The 19097-nt window shown below is 45.7% G+C and overlaps 1 pseudogene; it reads left to right on the forward strand.

Moving 5' to 3' along the window:
- The window catches only part of LOC137521724 (histone-arginine methyltransferase CARM1-like), a 58911-nt pseudogene extending 40079 nt beyond the window's left edge, over positions 1-18832 (forward strand).
- The last annotated feature ends 265 nt before the right edge of the window (positions 18833-19097 follow it).

The raw sequence follows: 19097 nt of genomic DNA on the forward strand, positions 1-19097 counted from the left end.
AGATTCCGTTTCTGAATTGCAGTTGGAAATGTAAAGTGTCGTTAAAGGAATGTTATGTGTACAAAGCATACTACATATATGTCTTCTAGGATACTTTCGATATAAGAATTCTGATGGCAAGAACAGTTAAATATACTGTCAATTTTATGGTGGTAAAGAAGAAGAAGATATTTACAGGTATGATATGTTACAAAACTGTATTTACTTACAGAAACCATCCAAAGGAAAGCAGTTCATATGAGGTTTTTTAAAATTTCCTTAATTTCACAAATACCAGTCAAATCAATAATTGAGCTTCACTATCAGCGGTTCCAAACTGTGTAACATCTTTTAGGATGAATCAAAAGTAAGGAAGCTTCCAGTTCCTGTTAAAACAAAGAACCATTTTAATCAGTAAAGTGTTTATAAAATTACATTCAGCATTTATCTAGTCCCAGCATCCATTATGTTTTACAATGATGAGCTGTACCAGCAAAAAGTTTCATTCTCTCCACCACTCAAGACTGTCTTCAGTAGTGGTCAACTGACTTAGGGAAAGATCACACTAGGCAGAATTTCATGAGTTTTCCCATAGCACATAGTGGAAAACGTATATGCGATTCTGCCTAGTGTGTTCCTACTGTAAAGGGGCCTATACACTCAGCCGATTAGCGGCTGATCGATCGATTGATCGATTGATTTCAATCGATCTGACATGCTGGAAAATCTAGGTCGATCTGATGAGATTGCTTATCAATTTGCATTGGACCTAATGGAAATCCGATGGCAAAAAAATGCCATCAGATCGATTTTCAATAATTTTCATACTGAAATCTATTGGAAATCTGTTCCTAGTAAAAAATGTTCCTAAACACATCAGATAGATCAGAAAATCTATCTGATGATCTATCTGCTGCTAATCTAACGAGTGTATGGCCACCTTTAGACCGGCTTCAAGTGCAACCTTTTTGAGTTGCGGAAGCCTGGTCTCAACCTTGAACCCTACCTACAGCTAAAATCTAAAAACCTGCAATCAAGTACTGTCTTAATAATTTACTGGCTTTGGATGCCCGTATCAAGTTTTCACATAAAAGTTGAACATTTTTCATTATTTCTACATGGGCACTTAAAGAAGACCTCCAGCATAAGCTACCATTAGTGTCAGGGACACAAACTCTATGGGTTATAATATAACGGCCATTGTAGCCACCAACCCCAGCCATGCTACAACAGAGATTTCCTCTCTCCTCAAAGAGCAATCTCCCGTGATTACACCGCGGCCACAGTGCTGGGGGCGGGCTACAGAGCTGGAGGTTGGGCTGTGGAGGAGGTAACCCAGCCTCCAGAAAAAACACCAGGGTGTTATACTGCAAAGGGGCGGGCCTTCACCCTTATATGGCATAGTGTAGCCAAGGGGTGAGGGACTACCATTGCTGCTATCATAATGTATTATAACTCAAAGAGTTAGTGTCCCTGACATTATTACTGTAACTTACAAGATCTGCTGTAAACGGCACTATGTATTTTAGGAATGTGTCTGATGTAGCCTAAAATGGAGGGGACCGCTGATGGTTATAGAAATTATCTAAGCACTGGGCGCTGATATCTTGTTAGCTGCTGCTTCTCTAATTGATGAATGCTGATACCATTCATGGCTGATAACTCACTGAGTGTCAATATCAGCTGTGTTATAGCTGAGCTGCAGTGCCCAAAATAACTCAAAGTGCTTTAGTTTATATAGAGCATTGACCAAGATGACAACGATATTGGTTAAAATATAGTAATAAGAGCAGTGGGCACCTTTGCCTATAGCTTCTGTTCAAAGAAAAGTGTTAAGTTATTAAATGGGGTTATAACATCCAGTAAAAACAACAGGATAGGTAAGTTAAAACCCTCCTGGCGGTTTGCAAAAAAATCGCCAGGGGGCAGCAAATCTTTTTTTTTAAATTTTTTTTTTTTTTCATGTAGCGAGACAAAGTCTCGCTACATGATAGCCGCTGCTCAGCGGCATCCCCCCAGCCCCTCCGATCGCCGCCGGCGATCGGAGATCCGGAGATCCCGTTCAAAGAACGGGATCTCCTGGAGGGCTTCCCCCGTCGCCATGGCGACGGGCGGGATGACGTCACCGACGTCATCGACGTCGTGACGTCAGAGGGGACTCCGATCTGCCCCATAGCGCTGCCTGGCACTGATTGGCCAGGCAGCGCACGGGGTCTGGGGGGGGGGGCGGCCGCGGCGAGAGGAATTGCGGCGGATCGGCGGGTAGCGGCGGCGATCGGGCACTGCACGCAGCTAGCAAAGTGCTAGCTGCGTGCAGCAAAAAAAAAATTATGCAAATCGGCCCAGGGGGGCCTGAGCGGTGCCTTCCGGCGGCATAGCCCGAACTCAGTTCGGGCTTACCGCCAGGAAGGTTAAGAAAGCCTGGAACCCACTAGGAGTGCTTTTCTGAGCGCTTTGTGATTTGAAAATCTTTTGCTAATGTAATGCCATGGGTGTGATCCCACTTGAGCAATCTGATTTTATAAAAATCCCCCATAGCATTGCATTAGCAAGAGCTTTTTCAAATCACAAGGAATTAGAAAAGGCTTCTAAGTGGGTTTGAGCCCTAAGTGTTTCCTCTTACTTTCAGTTGAATTAGGCCATTGATGTTGTGCACAGTGGTTTTACCTAGTTGATGAAATCTAGGCTAAAACCAAAGTATTCCAGCACCGTATATACGGTAAGTAATCACAGAGCCTTGACTTGCTGCATCTAATGTAAACAAGACCCATGTGCTCATCTTTTTAATGGAAGCTTGTTAGTTTCAGAACAGGCTTCCTACATTTAGAGAGGTGAATTTTATAGACGGCGGCTCCAACTTCAGATTTTTTGGGGGCTCAAAAGGGGCTCATTGCCTGGCAGGCGCGGCTTACAACCAAAAATGGGCGTGGCCACGCAACAGAATGTTGGCGTGGTCATGAGTGGGGCCAGATATACATGACCTTAGCAGTGGTGTAAAAGGTCTGCCAGGGAAATTTGAGCTCTACCATCGTGTTTCCCGCAAAAATACATGTAATCTGACAGCATTTCACCAAACATACACCTAATTTGGCAGAGGTTCCTCCAAAATACAGATAATATGGCAGTGGTTCCCCCAAAATAGACATAATCTGGCAGCAGCGGTTCCTTCAACACACACATAATTTGGCAGCTGTTCCCCAAAAATACATTTTATCTGGCAGCAGCTCTGGATGGGAGAGCGATGAAGTGGGAACTGAAAGTATGGGATTCATGCAATTTTTTATTTTATGGGTTATGCTAAGGCATGCAGAGCTACATACCACTTTACAATGGTTTCCGTCACAAATGTACATTTTCTAATCCGTGTCACCTTACTAAACGGTCTACATGCATTTTACAGGCTAAACAATTTCACAGATTTTCTTTATAAGTATGACATATTTACTGTATATAGCTACTCTCATACACCAGATGTCAGCCTAACATTCAAAAACAAAACGTCACTGTCATTGGCAGTTTTTCAAGATTTTCATTGAATTTCAGGTCAGCTCTTAAGAATCTTGTGATACAGTTTTTATGGAACTGCCAATATAATTCTGAAACTAAGGTAGAGGTCACACTTACCGGTACTCCCGCATTTTTCAGTGCAAATTCAGAATCTATGATGCTCTGCGATTGCATTCTCCCATTCATGACTTGCCGAAATTGTTCGCCATTTCCCTTATTGTGGTGAAATACAATGTAACTGGGAATGTGTATGTGTCGTGTGGTAAAAAGCAGAAAGCTGAATGATTTAAAATGCAGTAAAAAATGCAGTAAAAAATAGAACACGAACGAATGCAAAAAAAATCCAAATCCCAAGCGGGCCATTGACTTCAATGATGATCGTGGTGGTGCACATTTTGTAGAAAACATGTGGGACTCTAGCAAATATGACCCCTGCCTGACTAGCAGGAAAATTAGGCCCTGTTGAATGCAGTGTGGTTGTGTCATAAAATGTCAGGGTTAATAGAAGCAGGAGTCATCAAAAAATATACTGTACAATAAAAATTGTCATCTTTATTTTTTTTTTCACAGTTCATGAGTGGCAAAATTGACGATTTCACAATAATTTCAAAGCAAGATTGGGGCTGATTCAATGTGAGACCAAACTATTCATGATTATTCATGACATTCTGAAAATGAACCAATCAAATATATATTATATTACATATTAAAAATGAACCAATCAAATCCTGCAGAGGCAAAATTTGATTGGTTTATTTTCAGGCTGCATACATTTGTATACAAAATTTGCAACATCCTGCATCAACTCAACATTATTTGCATCTCATTGATCATCCCTACTGCTAACTACATAAATAGTGGGTCAAATAACTCACTGAATAGCTTTCCATCCTGAATGCTCACACTTTATATGTGTGGTATCTTCAATCAGCACAAACAACAAAATAATGTCTTTATTTTGATTTTTATGTCACATAATATATTCTGATCAATTAAATCTTACTTTACACTTTTTGTTTTTTTATCTTAAGAATAGAAATTCCATTTCTCTTTGACATATCGCAGTCCGGACTGATTCATGGTCTTGCAATTTGGTTTGACATGGCATTTGTTGGATCACTGTAAGTTTCAAAAAAAGCTAGACCTAAATGACACTTGCTACCATTTGTCCCTATATCAATTTCAATTTTCATGCATGTATATTCTTGTAGTGTCACAGTGTGGCTTTCCACTGCACCAACAGAACCATTAACTCACTGGTACCAACTATGTTGCCTTCTCCAGACTCCACTTTTTGCCAAAGAGGGTGAAACTCTCTCAGGAAAAGTGATTTTTCAAGCCAACAAAAGGTAAAATGAAAAGAAAAACAAGGGTCATCCAGAAAGTAGCAGCTATTTCTCTTTTGACTGCCATGCAAAATATTATATCTGTGTAATTTACCCTGCATTTGTCAAGCTAACCTCTTCTCTCCCTGCACTGTTTGTCAGGACTGTAGATTCCTGGTAACTGTTTGTTTAGCAACATTAACATGAAATGTCCCCCCCCCCCCCAATTCTTCAAACCCATAGGTGAGAGTTTGATGTTACTAGATGTTACTAAAATAAAGTTATTGATAACATTGTAAAAAAAATATACAAAATGCTTAAAGAGAACCAGGGACGTTGGAAAAAAGATTTTATACATACCTGGGGCTTCCTCCAGCCCCATAAGCCTGGATCGCTCCCACGCCGCTGTCCTCTGCTGCCTCTATCCGCCGGTACCGGGTCCCGTACTTTCGGCCAGTTGAGCCAGTCGACGCAACAGCAGTGCGTCCATACTACGCAGGCGCATGCGTAAGGATATGGCGGGAGCCCCTGTGCATGGGGAAAATTGGCCGTGTCCGCCGGAAGTGACGTTACCCAGAAGAGGCGATAGATGCAGCGGAGGATGGCGGTTTGGGAGCGATCCAGGCTTCTGGGGCTAGAGGAAGCCCCAGGTATGTATGAAAGCTTTTGCATTTTTTTCATTACCTTCGTCTCTGGTTCCCTTTAAATAAAATTATTGGTGATTATTTGGCAAAATGATGAAAAAAACTGTGTCTAAAATAAATTACATACAATTTTTCCTTATTTGAAAATGTCTGGTACCTTTGGATTACCCTTGTATATTGTTAAAATATAATAATCTTGTTATAACAAAATCACTTTATTTCATTTGTGATAATAGACACATAATTATTACAGTGGCTTGCAAAAGTATCCGGCCCCCTTGACGGTTTCCACATTTTGTCATATTACTGCCACAAACATGAATCCATTTTATTGGAATTCCACATGAAAGACCAATACAAAGTGCTGTACACGTGAGAAGTGGAATGAAAATCATACATGATTCCAAACATTTATTACAAATAAATAACTGCAAAGTGGGGTGCGCGTAATTATTCAGCCCCTTTTGGTCTGAGTGCAGTCAGTTGCCCATAGACATTGCCTGATGAGTGCTAATGACTAAATAGAGTTCACCTGTGTGTAATCTAATGTCAGTAAAAATACAGCTGCTCTGTGACGGCCTCAGAGGTTGTCTAAGAGAATATTGCGAGCAACAACACCATGACGTCAAAAGAACACACCAGACAGCTCAGGGATAAGGTTATTGAGAAATCTAAAGCAGGCTTTGGCTACAAAAAGATTTCCAAAGCCTTGAACATCCCACGGAGCAATGTTCAAGCGATCATTCAGAAATGGAAGGAGCATGGCACAACTGTAAACCTACCAAGACAAGGCCGTCCACCTAAACTCACAGGCCAAACAAGCAGAGCGATGATCAGAAATACAATCAAAAGGCCCATGGTGACTCTGGACGAGCTGCAGAGATCTACAGCTCAGGTGGGGGAATCTGTCCATAGGACAACTATTAGTCGTGCACTGCACAAAGTTGGCCTTTATGGAAGAGTGGCAAGAAGAAAGCCATTGTTAACAGAAGAAGTCCAGTTTGCAGTTTGCCACAAGCCATGTGGGGGACACAGCAAACATGTGGAAGAAGGCTCTCTGGTCAGATGAGACCAAAATGGAACTTTTTGACCAAAATGCAAAACGCTATGTGTAGCGGAAAACTAACACTGTGTATTACTCTGAACACACCATCCCCACTGTCAAATATGGTGGTGGCAGCATCATGCTCTGGGGGTGCTTCTCTTCAGCAGGGACAGGGAAGCTGGTCAGAGTTGATGGGAAGATAGATGGAGCCAAATACAGGGCAATCTTGGAAGAAAACCTCTTGGAGTCTGCAAAAGACTTGAGACTGGGGTGGAGGTTCACCTTCCAGCAGGACAACGACCCTAAACATAAAGCCAGGGCAACAATGGAGTGGTTTAAAACAAAACATATCCAAGTGTTACAATGGCCCAGTCAAAATCCAGATCTAAATCTAATCGAGAATCTGTGGCAAGATCTGAAAACTGCTGTTAATAAACGCTGTCCATCTAATCTGACTGAGCTGGAGCTGTTTTGCAAAGAATAATAGAAGAATGGGCAAGGATTTCAGTCTCTAGATGTGCAAAGCTGGTAGAGACATACCCTAAAACACTGGCAGCTGTAATTGCAGCAAAAGGTGGTTATACAAAGTATTGACTCAGGGGGCTGAATAATTATGCACACCCCACTTTGCAGTTATTTATTTGTAAAAAAAATGTTTGAAATCATGTATGATTTTCGTTCCACTTCTCACGTGTACACCACTTTGTATTGGTCTTTCATGTGGAATTCCAATAAAATTGATTCATGTTTGTGGCAGTAATTTGACTAAATGTGGAAAACTTCAAGGGGGCCGAATACTTTTGCAAGCCACTGTATATATTTAAATAGCTTACAGTGTACTGTATGTAGTCATGTCACTAAAGCCAGCAGTGGCTGGATAGTGTAGCCAGCACCTATTCAGTAGAGTCTTGGACTAAACTCCCTAACACTGGTACTGCCTACTGAGCACACCCTAGTGCCTGGCCAATCAAAATGTATGCACCCCAACTGTCCCACAACAGAGCATACGTGTATGTCCGTGGGGTAGACCAAGGACAAATTATCTGTACATTTTAGAAGGAAACCAGTGTGCTCAGAGGAACTCACACAACTAGTGCTTTTCTCCTGTTGGACTCAAAGCACTTGCCAGCTACTGCAGCCACAAGGGGTTCGCAGAGTAGGCAACAACAGTGTTAGCCGGGAGTCTTGCTTAAGAACTCCTTACTGAATTTCTCCTGGCTTACTGAATAGGAATAGCCAAGATTTGAACCCTGGTCTACTATGTCAGAGCTGGTGCCCTTCAACAGTACACTATCCAGCCACCTTGTCTTGGCCCATATTAGAACCAGAGAGCAGGGAACCAACCAAGGCAAAGCTGCTATCCACTACACTACCTCCTACAAGTGTGTTTTAGTTCAGCTGGGTGTTTTGAATATTCCTGTGCAAGTTACAATGTTGCTGTAAAAAATAATCAGTCACCTGTGTCACTCCCATCCTTTGGCTGCCCAGTAAGCAGTGCTGAGCATTTCTACTGAGCCCTGTGTCTGGTTGGAGTGCTGCCACTTTTGGAGCACAGCTGTCAAAGCTCCCTCCCAGTGGTTTAGTACATGTAGCTGTTATCCTCATGGCAAGGCACTACAGACACATAACCTGTTTGGTACATGAGTCTCAGCTCATATTTGTGCTGTGCTTGTTGAAATGGAGAAGGAAAGCATGCTCTTTTTTATTAGCTTGTTTATCAGTGTTCCTGAAACATGACAGGAACAAAAACATGGATAATAACTAACTACTTTATTTGCTTTAACCATCTGACGTTCACCTAGAATGGGAAAGAAAATGTTTCATTCTACCTTGACCTCCCATGGGCACTCTAGCAATAAGCTTTCCTCACAGAAATATTTCGTTCTGCAACATGAAATCTCAGTCCTCATGCTGAAATCTGTTATGCTATAAATACATAAAGAAACAAGGCTGCCAAGTATAATATGGGCAATCTGCTAAACTAGTTACCTCTAACTCCAGATTGGGCAATATTTGGGATCATTAGCATAGAAAATATGACATTAACAAAAAGCAGTAAAATGTTGGCCAGTGTAATATTGAGGGCTGCCAAGAAAATTATTTTATGACAGTAAACTTATCCTTTGCCTAAGCCGTTTCTGACTAAATTACATTACGTATTTTCTATAGGGTGGGCGGATGCCTCAGTGTTAAAAGAAAATAGGGTTAGACATTGGAAAGTTACCATTTTAAACCAGACAGAAAATTGAAAAATGCTTCTGTATACTAGAAATTAATGGTCAGCTTTTCCATAGCGTGAAGCACACGTCATTTCATAGAGAAACTTGAATTAGCCATGACTTTATTTTGTTAAAGCGGAATATAATCCTGCATTTCAACTTTGCTCTAAAACATTATTTACAGCATATTATATGCAACCAGCATTTTTTTTTTTTACTAGACAAGCATTGGAAGGGTTACACACAGAGCTTTAAAGTGAGAAATGCTGCCGCAGCCGAAGTTTAGGTAGATACATTTAAGTAAACACAATGTAACAAGTGAGGAATGTGACTCACTCTCTCTCTCTGTGTCCAGGAACTCCTACACAGTCAGAGTGTGTGTCACATTCCACACGTGTTACATTGTGTTTACTTAAATGTATCTATCTAAACTTCGGCTGCGGTAGAATTTCTCTCCACGGAACTTTAAAGCTCTGTGTGTAACCCTTCCAATGCTGGTCTAGTAAAAAAAAATGCTGGTTGCATATAATATGCTGTAAATAATGTTTTAGAGCAGCGCTGTCCAACTGGCGGCCCGCGGGCCACATCCGGCCCGCCAGGCCTCCAGCTGCGGCCCGCTCGTCTCCCTGAGTTGCAGGCATGGCTTCCGCTATAGGCGCCATGCCTGGAATCTCAAAACGCGCACTTTCCCGTGTCCCCGCTGGCCTGCATCAGCGCTGTCCTCTCCCGTGTCCCCGCTGGCGCTGCCTTAGCTCAGACCTCACAGATCGTGGCGACTGAAGAGAGCAGAGTGCGCATGTGTAGTACCCGCATACATGGAGTACTTCACATGCGGACGTGACATCATTTGTCACTTCCGCATGTGAAGTTCCTCCGCGCGGGTGCTATGCGCACTCTGCTCTCTTCAGTCGCCGCGATCTGTGAGGTCTGAGCTGAGGCAGCGCCAGCGGGGACATGGGAGAGGACAGCGCTGATGACAGGTAACGGGGACTGGACACCTCGCTATCTAACTTGGGGGGCACCTGTCTCTAACTTGTGGGGCACCTGTCACTATCTAGCTGGGGGGCACCTGTCACTATCTAACTGGGGGGCACCTGTCACTACCTCAGCTGGGGGGACCTGTCACTATCTAACTTGGGGGGCACCTGTCTCTAACTTGGGGGGCACATGTCACTATCTAGCTGGGGGGCACCTGTCACTATCTAACTTGGGGGGCACATGTCACTATCTAGCTGGGGGGCACCTGTCACTATCTAACTTGGGGGGCACATGTCACTATCTAGCTGGGGGGCACCTGTCACTATCTAACTTGTGGGCACCTGTCACTATCTAACTTGGGGGGCACATGGTACTATCTAGCTGGGGGGCACCTGTCACTATCTAACTTGGGGGGCACCTGTCTCTATCTAACTTGGGGGGCACCTGTCTCTATCTAACTTGGGGGGCACATGTCACTATCTAGCTGGGGGGCACCTGTCACTATCTAACTTGGGGGGCACCTGTCACTATCTAGCTGGGGGGCACCTGTCACTATCTAACTTGGGGGGCACCTGTCTCTAACTTGGGGGGTACCTGTCACTATCTAACTTGGGGGGCACCTGTCACTATCTAACTGGGGGGCACCTGTCACTACCTCAGCTGGGGGGACACCTGTCACTATCTAACTGGGAGGCACCTGTCACTACCTCAGCTGGGGGGACACCTGTCACTATCTAACTGGGGGGCACCTGTCACTACCTCAGCTGGCCACACCACAGCATCACCGCCAGCCCGGCCACAGCATTACCGCAAGGCCTTTCAGCCCACACATCATCCCCAATCCAGCCAAAAACACTATTGCCAGGCACAGCAGCCAGTAGAGGAGAATTTAAAAGCCAGGTGAGAGGTGTCAACCATATTAAGGGGGCATTCTGCCTATTTATGTGAAATGCTGTCTATTTATGTGCCTCATGATTGCTGAATTTGTCTTCTTGGGTGCCTCATGATTTGTTGGGGGCATCATGATTGCTGAATTTGTCTTGTTGGGGGCCTCAAGATTGCTGAATGTGTCTTGTTGGGAGCCTCATGATTTGTTGGGGGCCTCATGATTGCTAAATTTGTCTTGTTGGGGGCATCATGATTGCTGTTGCCACTTTGCGATAAAGTGAGTTTTGGGTTGCAGTTTGGGCACTCGGCTTCCAAAAGGTTTGCCACCACTGTCCTGATCTAATGTCCCACATTGCTAACTTCATGTAAATTTGTCTCCACCCGTGGCCACACCCACATTCTGGTCCATGGCCACACCCATTTTTCGGCGCGGCGCTCTACGCAAAACGGTACCCTTGTTTTTCAGCGCGCGCAACTTCAATGACCTCTTGAATTGCATTTTGTGGGGATCTGCTGCCAATTGCATTGCATTTTGTGGAAAGTGCTGCCAATCTAATTGTCCTTTAATTGCATTTTTTTTTACTGCGGGGGGGGGGGGGGGGGGGGGGCCGCGGCTCCAGCAAGAACCTTCGGCCCTCCTCCATGGGGTCAGAAAAAAAAATGGCCCTCCATGCCCATGAAGTTGGACAGCACTGTTTTAGAGCAAAGTTGAAATGCAGGGTTATATTCTGCTTTAAACAAAGTGGGCATTGGTTAAAAGCTTCCCATGTCACTTGGCATAAGGATAACCTGATAGGGATTCAAAGCCTTCCTAGCTCTATTCAAGATAAATAAATATTTTACTAGCCTAAGTTCCAGAAGGTTGTTTGTAAGTTGAATGTGTTTTTAAGTTAAGTCATCCGTTATACATGGCGAAACATGGATAAATTATTTGCTTTCGGGAAACTCCGGATTGGGACATATAGTATAAACAATTTGTTTTAGTTTTTTTCATCTACTACAGTATATACAACTTTGTAACATGAACAACTAAAATATTTAATAATCCATGCAATGCACTGATAAAGACCATAAAGAACAAAATAGCTATAAACATATTGTATTGGTGTCGCTCTGTAAAATATATAAGCAATAGGCTCACTATATATCAGCACTGGATGTGTGCCTGGCTTTTAGGGGCATAAAAAGATGATTTGCAAATGATGCATCATGGGGAACTGTACTTACTCACTTAAAGCTGAATTATTGCAAATACCCTCTGTTTTAATAAGGCAAAATTACTGTATATTCTCGCATATAAGCTGAGGTACCCACTTTTTCCTAAGAAAACAGGAAAAAGTTATTGACTCGCGTATAAGCCCCCTACTCAATGTAGCCTTCTCCACAGAAGCCAGATGTGCCCCCAGTAACAGTCAGCTCCCCTCCCCATAGCCAGATATGCCCCAAGGATGATACAGCTGTGTCTCAAGACGCCACACAGGAAGAATTCTGGATCATTGCACTGCTGAAAGGTTGCTGGCATGCTCTGCTCCACATGCCGGGGAACACAGGTAGTCCTGAGCAGCGCACTCTGCACACCATGTTGTAGGGGATGAGGGGCACCGAAACAGCAGGGAGCCAGATGGCAAGAGCAGGATTACTAGTGCATGATCCTTACGCTCCAATGCCAGTAACAAAACCTGCTCCACCATCTGTTCTGCTCCACTGACTGGCATATAAGCCGAGTGGGTAACTTTTCAGTACATTTTTTGTGCTGAAAAATTAGGCTTATACGTGAGTATATACAGTATATTTAGAATTGTACAAAGTAGATGGTTTTCCTCCTTAGCATACAGAACAGGACAAACCAATGAATGTTCCCAATTTACAGCCACACTTGCTGCCTTATTTAGTAAGACAAGTGAGATGTGAATAATAGAGCACATTTTTTTCCAAACAGAGAAAATAACTTTCCAAGCTGCCTCTGTTTAAATGGCTGTAACATTCCAGAAAGTCCTGCTATTGTAAATTATGCTGTAATTTTCATGTGAAATGGGTTGAGGAACGGTACCTGTATGCACCACAGCACACTAATTAACAGAAGGAATGGAAATTAACAGATGGAATGTAGCAGCAAAAATGTCCTGAACAGTTTGATGGCAATCAGTGCTTTATGATAACACACAAAGTGGAACCATTGCATTCACATGCTACGTGCTTGTAATTCCTGATGCCTTCATGCCAGAACCACTGACAAGGTACTTCACTTGTGGTAATTACAGTGTGATGATGCATACATTCTGATTGCTCTAAGTATTATGCTTTCTATCCTATCTAGACAAAGTTATGACATTCACATTGTGGCAGTAGTAGACCAAACCGGATTTAAGTCTGGCAATGTTCTGGATCAGTGGCGTACCTAGGGCATTTGACACCCGGTGCTAGGTATTGAAAGACACCCCCCCCCCCCCCCCACGGTACACCACCTGCGGCGCGCGAAAAATGGGCGTGGCTATGACCGGATGGGGCGGAGCTAATTTAAAAGTGCGCCCAAGTTTTAGTCAACCTTTCTCCAGAAAATTCACATCATTGCGCAGCTTTTCTCCAGAAAATACACAAAATGTCAGAAGCTTTCAACATAAAATACACGTAATGCGAGAACATTTCACCAGACATTACACGTTATGTGAGCAGATTTCACAAGAAAATACATTCAATCATGTCGGCAGATTTGACCAGAAAAAAATCATTCAATCTTGCGGTAGATTTGACCAGAACATACACAATGTCAGCACCAGATTTCACCACAAAATACACAATATCAGTAGTTAAACTGACCACAAAATACACAATGACGGTAGTTAAACTGACCACAAAATACACGACGGTAGTTAAACTGACCACAAAATACATAATGACGGTAGTTAAACTGACCACAAAATACACAATGTCGGTAGCAGATCTGACCACAAAATACACAATATCGGTAGCAGATTTGAGTGTTGGCAAGCTGATAGCCTGGTGGGTAGGTGGTGAAGGGTGAGCAGCCTGATTGCCTAGTGGGTAGGTGGGCAGCCTGCTGGGTAGCAGTGGTGGGTAGGGGGGCAGCAGTGGTGGGTAGCCTGCTGGGTAGCCTGGTGGGTAGGTGGGCAGCAGTGGTGGGTAGGTGGGTAGCATGGTGGGTAGGGGGGCAGCAGTGGTGGGTAGGTGGCCAGCCTGCTGGGTAGCCTGGTGGGTAGGTGGGCAGCCTGCTGGGTAGCAGTGGTGGGTAGGTGGGCAGCAGTGGTGGGTAGGTGGGCAGCCTGCTGGGTAGCCTGGTGGGTAGGTGGGCAGCCTGCTGGGTAGCAGTGGTGGGTAGGTGGGCAGCAGTGGTGGGTAGGTGGGCAGCAGTGGTGGGTAGCCTGGTGGGTAGGTGGGCAGCCTGCTGGGTAGCCTGGTGGGTAGGTGGGCAGCAGTGGTGGGTAGGTGGGCAGCAGTGGTGGGTAGCCTGGTGGGTAGGTGGGCAGCAGCGGTGGGTAGGTGGGCAGCAGTGGTGGGTAGCCTGGTGGGTAGGTGGGCAGCAGCGGTGGGTAGGTGGGCAGCAGTGGTGGGTAGGTGGGCAGCAGCGGTGTGTAGGTGGGCAGCAGCGGTGGGTAGGTGGGCAGCAGCGGTGGGTAGGTGGGCAGCAGCGGTGGGTAGGTGGGCAGCAGTGGTGGGTAGCCTGCTGGGTAGGTAGGCAGCAGTGGTGGGTAGGTGGGCAGCCTGCTGGGTAGCCTGGTGGGTAGGTGGGCAGCAGTGGTGGGTAGGTGGGCAGCAGTGGTGGGTAGGTGGGCAGCAGTGGTGGGTAGCCTGCTGGGTAGGTGGGCAGCAGTGGTGGGTAGGTGGGCAGCAGCGGTGGGTAGGTGGGCAGCAGCGGTGGGTAGGTGGGCAGCAGCGGTGGGTAGATGGGCAGCAACGGTGGGTAGGTGGGCAGCAGCGGTGGGTAGCCTGCTAGCAGTGGTGGGTAGGTGGGCAGCAGCGGTGGGCAGGTGGGCAGCAGCGGTGGGTAGCCTGGTGGGTAGGCGGGCAGCAGTGGTGGGTAGGTGGTGGGCAGCAGTGGTGGGTAGGTGGGCAGCAGCGGTGGGTAGGTGGGCAGCAGTGGTGGGTAGGTGGGCAGCAGTGGTGGGTAGCCTGGTGGGTAGGTGGGCAGCAGTGGTGGGTAGGTGGTGGGCAGCAGTGGTGGGTAGGTGGGCAGCAGCGGTGGGTAGGTGGGCAGCAGCGGTGGGTGATGAAACCTCTCTTCCGAGTCCCAGGCAGCCTCCGCAGCTCCTCTTGAATGTCCCGCGCCGTCTCCTGCTGCGTCATCAGTGCAGGGCTACGGGAAGATGGCCGCCGAAGCCCACACTGGAGACAAAAATAGACGGCAAGATGGCGTCGGCGGCCATCTTGCCGTCTATTTTTGTCTCCAGTGCGGGCTTCGGCGGCCATCTTCCCGTAGCCCTGCTCGGGTAAACTGAGGGCGGCTATCAGCCGCCCTGTCAGTGCCCGTTGCCGGCGCCCGTGGAGGGGAAGCGCCGAAGGAGGGGACCCAGGTGAGGGAGATGTGGGGGGGTATTTCCCCCCTCCCCGCCGACGCTGCCACCCCTCCTTCAGCGCTGCTTCCCCTCCTGTGTCATCAAGGCTTCTGGGGAGGCCTTGATGACACCCCCCCTGGAGCTGACACCCGGAGCGGAGCGCTCCTGGCCGCCCCATGGTAGGGACGCCACTGTTCTGGATTTAAGATATTCTTTTTTCAGGTGAGATAACTGCTCCTTTTCAAAGAAACTTTAACTAACAAATGTGAGAAACTGATGGCTTTATTTCCTTAAAGGGAAGATCCGCGGTAGAATAAAAAAAAATAAAAATCCACTTACCTGGGGCTTCCTCCAGCCCGTGGCAGCCAGGATGTGCCCTCGGCGCCGCTCCGCAGGCTCCCGGTCTTCTTCGGTGGCCGACCTGAACTGGCCAGGTCGGGCTCTTCTGCGCTCCAACGTGTGCCTCAAGAGGGCACGCCGATGTCATCGGACGTCCTCCGGGCTGTATTGCGCCGACGCAGTAGTTCTGCGCCTGCGCAGTACAGCCCGGAGGATGTCCGATGATTTCACTTCTGTGTTTTTCTGCTATTTTTGTCTGCACAAGGGAAATCTTCCCTCTCTTCCTGTAACAGAAACACAGCAGGATGTTTGAGTTACCCAGTAAACCCCCCAATTCTCAAAAGATGCACTAAACCCACAGCTGCGCTGCACACACTAAGCCGCTGTCTACAACTGCGCTGTAATATGTAATTTGGGTACTCTGCTTACTAGGATATCGGAAGGTATATTAAAGGATACCCGAAGTGACATGATGAGATAGACATGTGTATGTACAGTACCTAGCACACAAACAACTATGCTGTGTTCCTTTTTTTCTTTCTCTACCTGAAAGAGTTAAATATCAGGTATGTAAGTGGCTGCATCAGTCCTGACTCAGACAGGAAGTAACTACAGTGTGACCCTCACTGATAAGAAATTCCAACTATAAAACACTTTCCTAGCAGAAAATGGCTTCTGAGAGCAAGACGGGGATAAAAAGGGGAATTTCTTATCAGTGAGGGTCACCTTGTAGTCACTTCCTGTCAGGACTGAGTCAGCCACTTACATACCTGATATTTAACTTTTTCAGGCAGAGAAAGAAAAAAAGGAAGACAACATAGTTAATTGTGTGCTGGGCACTGTACATACACATGTCTATCTCATCATGTCACATGTCACTTCGGGTATCCTTTAAGTAGGAGACAAGGGCCCATATGCAATTCGCTTTTTCTCCTGAGTTTTTACCTGGGTGATGTTTTCACACAGGGGCATTTCTAGTCTTTTTGTCACTCCAGGCAGAAAGTCCTGTGTCATCCCCCCCCCCCCGAAACCCCACACTCCCACACTAGAGAATATAAACCATGTGCCGAATAAGGTGGATGGATAATACAGGGAGTCCTTGATATACAAACAATCCACTGATCCTGTCACATTTCATTGCACACCCCCTTCCCGCACTACTCTAGCTTAGTGTGTAAATGCAGAGTATAGCGCAGCAGAAGCTGTGCTCTCCGCCTGTCCGTTCACCACTCGCCCTAGTGCCCAGCATCTTCTACCACATGTAGCGTGATTACACTATGCTACATGAGGAGAGCCAGCATTAGAGTGAGCAGAAAACAGACAGGATGGTGGCACAGGCACAGCTTCTGCTGCGCTATACTCTGCCTTTACACTCTGGACTGGGGTAGCACAGGAGGAGGAACAGATAGTGTGAAAAGGGGACAGAGACAGATCATCCACAAGGCACCTTAGGCAGGTACCTAGGGCCTGGAGAGAGTCAGGTGGCCTGGTTTATGCTATCCCCCAAAAAATCTTTCCAAAAAAGCTAGGTGGCCATGAAGCAAGGGCCCAAAGTTGTATCCATCTTTGCATGCACAGGGGGGCAGAGGTGGTACAGAGGGACTGAAGGTGGCACACGGAGGCACAAAGGGAGACAAAAGGAGGCACAAAGGGAGATTTAAGGAGGTACAAGGGGGCAGAGGTTGCGCAGGGGGACTGAAGGTGGCACAAAGAGACAAAAGGAGGCACAAAGGGACAGAAGAGGGTATAAACAACCATGGGGGTGTGGCTTCATTTGGGGGCATGACTTAGTTCAAGGTGGGGCTTAATTAGGGGCATGGCAGGGGGCAGGACCAATGGCACTCCAGGCAGTGGCCTGTAATGCCTATGCCTAAAAACCGTTTTCACACCTTGTCATAAAATGCCTTTTGAGCCACCAACAAGCAAGAAAATACTCAAAATGTTCATAGTACCTTTTCACCATCTTTTGGCTACTTTTCAATTGTAAAATGTTATGCCAGCATATTTACTTAAGCTCCTGCTCCTCTCTTGTGCAAAAATGAATATAGATAAGGTGGAGGGTGAGCTGGTCAGCTAAAAAAAAAAAAGGGAAAAACTAATGTAATTCTCCAACCTTGTCACTGCCTTTACTACCACTCTCAGGCACATTTTCCACTTTTGTTGGGAAATGTAGTCTGTCCTCTAGTATGACTAAACCTTACTGTGAGAGTCAAATGGTCATTTCTGGTTGATTCACCCACCACATAAATGTACAAAAGAGCAGAAAGCCAGCTTTAGTGCACTGTCAAGCAGATTTGATTAATGAAAAGATATTTTGATCACTACTTTGCTTTTTATTTTTATTTAAATTCACTTAACCTGATTGGGATTTGAATTTGCCCTGGTTAAATGTGGATTCAGATGGACTTTGAGGCTTTCTGGTGGCGTGCATACCAAAGAGGCGCTGGGAAAGAATGGCGCAGGGTGATACCGATAAATAACCTTAGCAATAAGATGTAATTACCGGCATCTCTCATAAATTACCTGGTCCCGGGGATCCCATCTCTTCCCTACTTCCTGTTTAGTTTTAAAGAGACTCTGAAGCGAGAATAAATCTCGTTTCAGAGCTCATGGTTAGCAGGGGCACGTGTGCCCCTGCTAAACCGCCGCTATAGCGCCGCTAAACGGGGGTCCCTTCACCCCCAAACCCCCCACTGCGACACTTGGTCGCAGACTTGGTCATTCCTGGAGGCAGGGCTAACGGCTGCAGCCCTGCCTCCAGTCACGTCTGTCAGCCTCTCCCCCGCCCCTCTCAGTGAAGGAAGATACGCGCTGACAGACGCGCATGGGGCAGGGCTGCGGCGGTTAGCCCTGCCCCAACCAGGAAGCGCTCCCCCGCATTACGGAGGGGATTTGGGTGATCAGGGACCCCCGTTAAGCCGCGGGATAGCGGCGGTTTAGCAAGGGCACACGTGTCCCTGCTATTTATGAGGTCTGAAGCGAGATTTATTCTTGCTTCAGACTCTCTTTAAAGAGTTCTGCAGCCAGCCAAGCACCATACGGCTTCAGTCCCTTCAATTTTGTTTTTGTCATATTATGCAAACATTTGAAGAATGAATGGTCAAGCTATCTTGCATATAAGGATACATTACAAATCTGCATTCCTTTTATGTACAAGTGAAAAACACCTGTGGCTGTATTTGGATGAACAATGTGTGGCTACTATCAAACAAATAAAAAAGATCTATTTGTACTGTTTACCCAATTAATAAAATAATACTAAATGCTACAGTACTCAACATTATGCCTTATGTTTTATGCTGTATTTGCAGGTATGCATGAACTTTATGAGTTGAGCTGAATATAAAATGGAAACATACCAAAGACCTGTGATTAAAGAAAAAAAAGGAATACATACTGTTATAAATTAAGTCAGCAATCAAAAATTTTTGTATAGCTTTTTTAAGAAAAAATAAAAAATTTTATCCATTAAAATGCTTTTCTGTTTTGTTACAAACATACAATAAGAAGTTAGAGGGGATGCTATGTATATGTAGAAGCAGGCCCTCCACAGGCTAGAATTTGCATTCATGTTTATTAGTTATGTCTGCACATTACATGTTTCGGGTGTAGCCCTTCATCAGGTCTCCTTCTACGTATACTACCTATCATGTTGTGGTGCA

Source organism: Hyperolius riggenbachi, chromosome 1 (genome assembly GCF_040937935.1).
Source record: "Hyperolius riggenbachi isolate aHypRig1 chromosome 1, aHypRig1.pri, whole genome shotgun sequence".
NCBI classification, from domain to species: Eukaryota; Metazoa; Chordata; class Amphibia; order Anura; family Hyperoliidae; genus Hyperolius; species Hyperolius riggenbachi.